The sequence below is a fragment of the Limulus polyphemus genome, unplaced genomic scaffold, assembly GCF_000517525.1.
Source record: "Limulus polyphemus unplaced genomic scaffold, Limulus_polyphemus-2.1.2 Scaffold18, whole genome shotgun sequence".
NCBI classification, from domain to species: domain Eukaryota; kingdom Metazoa; phylum Arthropoda; class Merostomata; order Xiphosura; family Limulidae; genus Limulus; species Limulus polyphemus.
In genome coordinates, this window is record NW_013665628.1 from 1,591,285 (window position 1) to 1,601,714 (window position 10,430).

Below are 10,430 nucleotides of genomic sequence, written 5' to 3' on the forward strand. Positions count from 1 at the left end.
TTAAAGAAACACACGTGTTATGCTTACTTCATGGTAACTAGATCCATTGCCGGTTTTAGCAAACCCGAAACTAATCAATCCTTCGACAGGTTGCATCTAGCATGTGGGTTTAGGGGAGTTACCTCCAACAAAATGTTTTAAAAATTGAAGCTCAAAGTAGGTGCTTTAACTGATAATTTTGTACGAAATTAAAATAATGGATATATCTTAATTTTGAAAAATATTTATTGCACCAATGAGGAGCCTCTTAACGCCACATCCCCAAGTAGTCGCTTGTATTGTTTATTCTTAAGGCTGTAGACCGAGAGTGGGGATTACCTGCCAAGCTGTGTATCGAGAGATCCAAAGTTCGAACCGTGTAGTACTGCTGAAAGCTGTGGGAGCCATATAAATGTGAAAGTCATTTCCGATATTTTGTTAAGTGTGTGGAAAGCGGCCGCTACTGATTGGTTGCCTTTCCCTTCACTTGTTGTTAGAAGTTCTAAATTGTGGATAGCTATGTTTGAATTTAGAGTCCTGACCTGGCCATTTATTGTATGTGTCATGTAACTTGCTAAATGCTACAAACCAGCTTAAGAGAATCACTACATTTAAAATATATAACAAATAACAATTCACAACAAAACACGTATGCATAGACCCAACAGATAGCAAAAAACAAGCATGTAAAACATTTATGACAATTTCAAGGTCAGTTCTTATAGCATCACCAGATGAATGCGCTCAAGTTTGTTTTCCTGGAAGAGACTCTCTTTTGTAATACAGAGATGCCTACAGGTGAAACTCTATCACAACAAGACTTCCAGAGATAAGTCAAGATTCGTATGGGTAATCTTAGCAAAAAAATAGATAAAAGAAATTGAAAATAAAAGCTTTAAGATCATTGTCCATAATTTATCAGATACAATCCGTGAAATATTAAAGAAACGCAGGCGTCAAAGTAAAGGTTAAAAACCTACCTTCTTCATAATAATTTAGTTAAAATCCTGGAAATTCAATTATATATCTCGGTCTTCTGTTTATCTATCCAGCAAAAAATGAGGACGATGTTTTCAAATCATTTTGCAACATATTACATCACTCAACTTATGTACGACAGTTTGTGATTGAACATGTGATGTTTTGGGTATACACAATATTTGGTTATAAATACATTTTTAAAGATGGAGACCTCAAGATCCCGGAGGACCAGGAACACAAAAATTCGGGTTGAGAGGCACTGAAAACATTTTTCTGTAACCTATCATTTAAAGGGAGAAACGCCATATATATATAAGGTCAATTCATTGGTCTCCCCGAGTCCGCCTGAGAGGTTTTGTCCTGCTAGCTCCAAACCATGTGGGAGGAGCTCACGGACAAACACACAGCATAAATTAATATGAGATAATACAACGCTACTTGCCCCGTCACAAACTAGTCTTAAATGAATTACACCTTCAAGCTGTTTCAATCAATATCTTATAAACAAATTGAATAGTTCAATGCACGGGACTTTTAAAGCAACTGGTCAAACACGTCTCCATTTGTATAGCGAGTTTTCATTTTCACTGTTATGCAACTTTCCCGCTTTAAAACAAAACACAGTTTATTAAAAACGTACAGAAAGAGCAATTCACCTTTCAAGAAGGCGCTTAGGTTATCTGGATTGTTATTTCGAGGTTCATCGAACTTTTTATGATACAGATTGATATAGTGATCGATAGATTATCTAAGTAAATGAAAAGCACCAAACTGTACGGCCGGCTAGTGGTTAGGGCGCTCGACTCGCAATCTGCGGGTCGCGGGTTTGAATTGCCGTCACACCAAACTTACTCGCCCTTTCAGCCGTGGGGCGTTATAATGTGATGATCAATTCCACTATTCGTTGGTAAAAAATAGCCCAAGAGTTGGCGGTGGATGGTGTTCACTAGCTAGCTACCTTCCCTGCAGTCTATTCCTACTAAATTAGAGACGGCCCGCGCAGATAGCCTTTGTGTAGCTTTGCGCGAAATTGCAAACAAAGAAATTAAACTGTACGAGTTTTAGAAATGTATGATCAAGATAGTCGGTTTCACGAGCCATGCCGTACTTTTGGAAAAGCTTGCCCTTGAAAGTGCGCTAACTCTCATCTTTCTCATATTGATAATCTATAACGAAAACACATTTGAATTATTGTGTTCTCTCCGACTGAAGCTTGTTTTAAAACCTTGCTGCTTATATCCTCGCCTTCATCTCACAGCTGTCTTGATAAGGATACACATGGACGATTTCGGAGTTTTATTTTCCTTCACATTTCTAACTACTAATATTATATACGTAAAACAATAACATGTGTGATTTGAAACATCAGGAGAGCCTAAACTGTTGAGGTGTCCTTCAAAACCATAAGGGGAAACAACAACAACAAAAACACATTACAGCTAAATACTACTTGATCATAATGCAAATTCAGTGAATTCTGATCCTCCCCCCCCCCCAACTGTAGTACTGAAGTGGAAATTAAAGTGCATCAACTTGATGCTAGCGGCAAGTAGTGGGGAAAAAAATCACCTTGAAAATGACTTTCACTTTCCTTCAATAAGGTGTAAGCTTTCTTTCAAGGACAAGCAATTATCTTCGTCTTTTTTTGCTTTCGTTTATCTAAGGAATCGAAACTCCACCCAGCTCTTAATTATTGAAGGTGAAATTTAAACTACGTTATACGTACGAAGTTTAAGAGTGAGGTGTACATAAGCAGTGAGTTTATAAAAAAAAACGATTCTTTATGAAGGTTAATTCTGTTCTCAACCAGCAGCTTATATCTGTAAAAAATTAATGATTTTTTAAAGGAAAGCATAAAATATATGTATTCAAGCTTATAAATAAAAATGTGTAAATAAACGCATTGTAAAGAATAACGTTGTGCTTTACATATAGGTGTACGTACAAACTCATTATGACAAAGACAAAGGCACAGTGTGTGTACCTGCTTACACTATACTTCACAGCTGCTTCTTTCAGATGTATCTAGTTCATGATCATCTGTCAGATTGACTGAATGCAAGTTTTCTGAGGTTCAGAGAAAACTCTTTATTTACCCAGTGTGACACATAATCTACCACATTACTGGCCATTTTCATTACACATAAGTAGAGCCATAACATCAAGAGGTAATACCAAATCACAAGATGCCAGTAAGTGAAGTATATGTTGGGAACAAGAAAGTGAAGGTTCTGCGAAACACTGATGCAATAGTGCAACAGTGTGAACCAGTCTACTATCTGATAATCAGACAGACAAGGTACGCCTGTGTGTGCTAATTGATGGGACAGTGAAAAAATTTCCCATAACAAAAATAAAGATGGATACATACTCCATATTCTGTAGGAGATATTGAAACCACGTGTATCAAGGAACCAATATACGTCTTGGTGATAGGAAACATACCAGGTATTAAAAATGTGAAGGAAATGCAGAAGAAAAACCCTTCATCACAGAAACTTCCTGGACAGTACCCGAGAGAAAGTCAAACACAAGACAAAGAGGAAAGAGACTTACAAAACAGAGGACTGGAAATGAGTAGTGAATCGGACCTATCAAAACAGATTTACTGGGGAAGCCAAACCCAAAGACAGTCAGAAACACTTTTATAATAAGAAGGCCAAGGGTTGACAATTCAAAGTCGGACAGAAGGTTTTAGTTCTGCTATCCACAACCAACAACAAACTTACCCGGCAGTGTAAAGGACATTTCACAGTACAGGAAGTGGTTCACAGAATGCACTATAAAGTGAAAGTTGATGGAAGAACTTTGCCTACTACGACAATTTGTTGAAGAGGTATTTCGAGAAGGAAGAAGACTTTACGGGTGCAGTTATTGGTGTACAGATGAGGATGACAGCTGTAGCTGTCATAAAAGCAGAATCTGAAGACAATGACTTTGTCTTAGAAGATAAGGACTTACTAGACCTAAGAGCACTGGATGGAGATGAAACGTACAAAGACGTCAACAAAAGTAAAGAACTGCCTGGTAAGAAGAAGAAAGAGGAACAAAAATTTACTGTGTCAGTATACAAATAGATTAGGAAATGCAGACTCCAGACAAGACGAGATCGAGATGAAGACAAGGTATCCTGTCAAGGTGAAACCTATTGGAGGCCCTACGTGAGGACAGACTATATGAGAAGACTTAATGTATGACCTGTAAACAGTCTTTGCATACAGGGAAAAATATTGTAAATATTTCTCTTGAAGAAGAGCTTATGTCAGATATAAAAGCCTGTTTAGTGTAAGTATTATTATTAATTGGTTTATTTGGTGCTTGTAATTCATTGATGTTGAGGCTATCGACCGTCCATTGATATCGAGACTATAGAGATTTCTAGAAGGCCTAAGTGATACATATATAAATAACGGTGACCATACATGCGGAAACAGAAAAAAAAAGTAAAGTCACGCGAAAGAGAAGATCGGTCAGTGAAAAGTTAAACGTAATGTTAACCGTCGTGGGAGGGAAAAGCCTAACAGTTATATGTTAGAGTGAGATTAACAATTTTGAAAGAAATAAGGAGAATAAGTTGTCTCGTCAAAGGGTGTTCTAAAGTAATTGAACCCACTTAAGTGGACTTTGAAAAATGGCAGACGATTGTTGGAGGTACGAAGACCAGACTATTATTGGGAGTACGAAATAAGCAGACGAATATAGGAAGTTCAGGATACAACTGCAGTAACTCAACGAAAACGTAAGTGAACTATACATGGACACTATAGTGATAAGAAATAGAGAAAAATATTCAGCTTGTCAACTGAATTCTAAATCATTTGAATTGGCCTAAGTGAACTTTTAACAAGAAGAAGAGAACTGTATATAGTGTTTAAGATACAACTACGATATCTATAGTGTAAATAATTTTTTGTATATACATTTGACTTGTTTCGAATATAAGTATTATTTTCAAAACAAATGGAGTGCGTACTGTTCGTTTATTATCGAATTTATCGCCAACAAGTCACAGACACCTACTATAGAAGAATCCTTAGCCCAACACATCTGTATATTTAGCTTACGATATACACTATTAAAAAGTAAGTTTCCTGACATATACATAGCATCCTATTTGAACTATTTACTTTTAGTCTTCCAACTTTGATATTTGGAGCTATTTGACCACTGTTCTAAAAGTATTTGTTTTTGTTTTTGAATTTCGCGCAAAGCTACACGGGGGCTATCTGCGCTAGCCGTCCCTAGTTTAGCAGTGTAAGACTAGAGGGAAGGCAGCTAGTCATCACCACCCACCGCCAACTCTTGGGCTACTCTTTTTACCAACGAATAGTGGGATTGACCGTCACATTATAACGCCCCCACGGCTGAAAGGGCGGGCATGTTTGGTGGGACGGGGAATTCTAAAAGTAAGCCAGGAAACACAAGATGACAAGCAGGCTTAACTTTTTTAATGTCTTTATACTCAGTTGAAAGCATGAAAACAATACAGCATACTTTAACAAGATTACTTTACAAACGTTCCAGTGAATTATAAGTAAAAATAAAACAACAATATTGGAAACGTGCATGTTGTTATAATCATGTTAATTTAACAGTACAGTGATAACAGATTATTACGCTTAAGACATAAATAGTTCAGATTAAACTACGTATTGCTTCAAAGTAGGTTTTAATGGACTTTATAATTATTATGGGTTATTTTAAGGCTATATGCGAAGAAGAGAAGAAGCAAAATCATAAATAGAAAATTAAACACTTTCAAAGCTTATTCGGGTTTTTACGACAATTTGTCACTTAAAACATACTCATTTTGAAAAATGCTGTATACCATAGCATAATAAATCAAAACAAAACGTACTCTCTTTGGAATATGCTGTATACAATATAGCACAGCATAATAAATTAAGCTATTGATTTTTTTAAATTTCTTTAAACAATATAGCATGCATGATACCAAATTGCATACAAATTTATTTCTGACCATAAGTTGCAATAATCCTCCCCTCATTGGCTCAGCGGTATGTCTGCGGACTTCTAACCCTAAAAATCGGGTTTCGATACTCGTGGTGGGCACAGTACAGATAGCCCATTGTGTAGCTTTCTGCTTAACTACAAACAAACAAAGTTGCAAGAGCCGAATTTCATCAGCTATTTCATCCACTTAAATAACACGACTATATCTATAATATCGAATGTGTATAAAGTATATTCATAACATGCTTGAGTGGTCATGATTAGATATTTTTGTCACCTGCACGCAAAATATTATTGCAGTATTGTAGGCAGCGACATACAGTCACAGAAACATAAATCCCGAGTGGGACAGCCAGTAACATTATGGGCTTCCAAAGCTAAATCCGGGGTTCAATTCCAAACGTTGGACAAAGAGTAAATAGCCCATTGTGTGCTTTTGTACTGAGGAAACTACGACTACCACAAACATAATAAATAATATTAAAATAAAAGTAACAGAAACAAAACACAAGGTAAATTTTATTGGAAAATAATCACACCTCACCAACTGTTTTTAACGATAATTTATGGTCACACTAAAAAAAGGTTTAACTCGGAGTTTCAATAGATAAAACAATGATTTTATACATTTTTATAACGCAGAAAAAATATATTAATAGTAATTTATAGAAAATTTCACTTTCATTTTCAACATTTTTAGATATGTATGTAATTCAATCTATAAACGTGGCACATAGTAAAATTGAAGCTACAAACTAATAAGAAAATAGGCTATAAGTGCATGTTTTTAACACACTTGAAGAATAAGAAATACGAACGGGGTTACCGCGCATGTCTTTCCTTTCCCCTCTCTACCCATTATTCGAAGATATAATATTGCTTAGTGATTAAAGGCCTTGATACGCAACTTGCTTTTCGCAGATTCGAATCCCATCACCGAATATGCTTGCCCTTTCAGCCGAAGAGGCGTTATAGCGTGACAGACAATCCCTCTTTTCGTTAGTAAAGATTAGCCCCAGAGTTGGTGGTTGGTGATGTTCATTAGCTGCATTTTTTCTAGTCTATCGCCTTTAACTTAGAGACAGCTAGAGCAGATGGCCGTCAACTAAATTAAACAAACAAATATAATTCGAAACCAATTCCTCATGAATCAAGTACATCAAATACGTAATGAGCCGTGTCTGATTCTGTTTATTTGTCCCTTGCTTCGGGGTTGTGGGAAGAAGGCAAGTTAACCTCGAGTGATTTTCCTTTAGCATTGTTCTTTTTACGTGTCCTATTGTGCTAATTTGTTATGATTGTGAGAAAAGTACACTTACTTGACTTTTTTGGCCTCACGGTCCACCACTGTACTACGTTAACTAACGTAAATACATTTTAAGCTTTACAATGTGTGTTTGTGATGTGTGCATGCAGTCAGTGCCTTGATATTTTGTCATCTGCAAGTAAGTTTTTCAGATAAAACCAACAAAAAACTGTTCCTGACATATTAAAGCAAATGCTGATTCTCAGCTCTATTATGATAAACAGTTTCGTTTACAATTATCACAAAAATTCATATCAAAACGATTAATATTAACTTCTAGGTGAATAACTTATAAATCACTAAGTAAAATTCAATGAAGTTCTTTGAGTTATTAAGTATATAGATTAGATCCCTAGACAGAGAAGGTATTTCATACACGCCGATATAATGGAGTTACTTAATACACGCATATGTAATAGAGTTATTTAATATACGCCAATGTAATGGAGTTATTGAATACAGTTCGCACATTAAGTGGGTAAAAAAATCATTCCTCTTTCCAAACTGCTTCTAAGAAAAAAAATTATCAAGGTCATCAAAGCTGCACTTTAATAATAATATATCTCACACTGCCCAAAATTTAGCAAGGACGTCAGGGCTATGCTTTAAGAGGGATATATCTTAAGTTGTGTAAAACTTAGCAACGTCATAATAGTCGTATATCTTGTACTATACTGTGTAGGGTAAACTTACCAAGGCCATCGGAGCTGTGCCTTATGAATTCTGCATCTTACACTACTACAAAGTTAATAGAGTTATCGGAGCTGTGCTTTAAGAATAATATATCTTACACTACAGCAACGCTAATAAGGCCATCAGAGCTGAGCTGTAAGCATGACTTATCTTGCGCTAATACCAAGTTAACAAAGTCATTAGAGGTATCTGTGTTTTAAGAGTAATATAGCTTATACTACTACTACAAACTTATGAAGGCCACCAGAATAACTTATCTTACACTACTACACAGTTAACAAGGTCATGGGAGCTGTGCTTTATGAATAACTAATCTTACACTATTACAAAGTTAACAAGGCTATCGGAGCTGTGTTTATGCTACTAAGACTTTATCAAGACCATAGAAGCTGTACTTTAAGAATGATACATCTTACACTAGTACAAAGTTAATAAGGCCATCAGAGCTGTGCCTTAGAAGTAATATATTAAATAGTATTATAAAGCTATGAACGTCACAGAAGCTGTGCTTTAAGTGTCATATACTTATTATACAACTAAATATTTATCAAAGACGCCTTAGGAGTGATAAATCTTACATTACTAAATTCTTAGCATAGTCATAATAGTTTTGCCATAAGAGTAATATATCTTATACTACCATAAACTTGGCAAAATAAAACACACACTTCATGGCAGAATTTTTTTTAATACAAATGATCTTTGGTGGTATTATCATGTTATATAAACTTTAGAACTTTAGAATATTCACTTGGATTCAAGAAATTTATATATATATATATATACTACTACTATTTGCTATTTTTTATTATATAAGAATGAAAAATACATTCACAAGGCTAGCAGTGTTTCTCATAACATCACAATTAAGGTGGCATATCATACTGTGCAAACCGAAGTTCGTACAAATACGGCTTTCCTGACTTTTAACTGTTCGAAGCTCACGAGCACGTTGTCTCCAAATTGTTCAGCTGAGAGGTCTGATTTTATTTTACAATCTTAACTTGCTCGTCAATGTCTGCTGTTTTTTATTATCGTGTGAAAATATTTTTCAGCAAAATGTAGTTTTCTGATAGACATTGTTTGCATTGTTAACTTTAAGAAATGTACTCTGAAAATTCAATATCATCAATTATAGGAAAAATAAATTATTGACACAGTGAGAATAAATTGTACCAAGTATTGTAATTCCGTACACTAGTCACCCTCAAATATACACGTAGATAGTACTTTATATATTTATATGAGATTTGATAATATTTTTCTTCTAGCTGTAGTTATTTTGTTTTGATTGTAATAATTAAACTTTAAGCGTTGCATCAGAAAAAAATACAATTTTTCAGATGATATTTTTGGCTTTTTTTATTCTGTTTTTGATACGTTCGAAGTGCTAGTGAGATCTTTTCGGTAGGCGTGTATATCTAGGTTATTTACGTGGAACGTAATTATTTTCACGAGTTTTATCTTATTAATATAAAGTAATATTTATTGAAGCGCGCATTTACTTTTCATATACGGTGAAGTTTATAGTGCTACTGATAATTAATAATAATTTACATTTTCACTCATGATCAGGCACCAAAACATGCATAGGAAAATATTCAATACGTTTGATATTCTAAACATTTGTATTCTGCTTTAGAAAATTTAAAATACATGCAAATGACCCACATTTCTCACACCGTACTAACATGACTCATATTGCTCACACCGTACTGACACGACTCACATTGTTCGCACCATACTGACAATAAACTTTCTAGCCTCGAGATATTTGTTAGTCAATTTATATTGGTGCTCTGGCTATCCTGTTTTTTCTTTTTAATACAATCCACTTTTAAGTTCCTACAAATTTTCAGACCTCAGTGGGTTTTTTTAAAATCTCCGATAACATTAACAACTGTCAATGAAGCTGATATCTATATTTACATATTTTTGCAAAAATGATTAAATTCATTCAACAACATCCCTTTATTTTTTTGTATTCAATCGTTTTCTACGTCATCTCTACTAAAGCTCCTCATCCATAGATTTTTCTATTTTTCATTAAATAATTGATTATAGACGATCAATTGAGTCCGGCATGGCCAGGTGGTTAGGGCGCTCGACTCGCAATCTGAGGTTTTCGGGTTCGAATCCCAATCACACCAAACATTTTTGCCCTTTCAGTTGTGGTGGCGTTATAATGTTACGGTCAATCCCACTATTCGTTGATAAAAAGAGTAGCCCAAGAGTTGGCGGTGGGTGGTGATGACTAGCTGCCTTCCCTCTAGTCTTACACTGCTAAATTAGGAACGGCTAGTGCAGATAGCTCTCGTGTAGCTTTGCGCGAAATTCAAACAAACAAACATGATCAATTATTAACTTTCTTTTGGTATTACTTTACAGAAAGTATTATACTTTTGTATCTTAATTTCACCTTTATTTTTCATTTATATTTCTTGTCAATAACCTGTAGTGCCAACAGTTCAAGCTTGTTTGTTTGTTTTGGAATTTC

General features: G+C 35.1%; 1 protein-coding gene across 1 annotated transcript in view; it reads right to left on the reverse strand.

Annotated features, from left to right (window-relative positions):
* Nucleotides 1–10,430, reverse strand: part of LOC106457757 — an 82,005-nt gene that overhangs the window by 29,196 nt on the left and 42,379 nt on the right. The gene's annotated exons all lie outside the window — the stretch shown is intronic.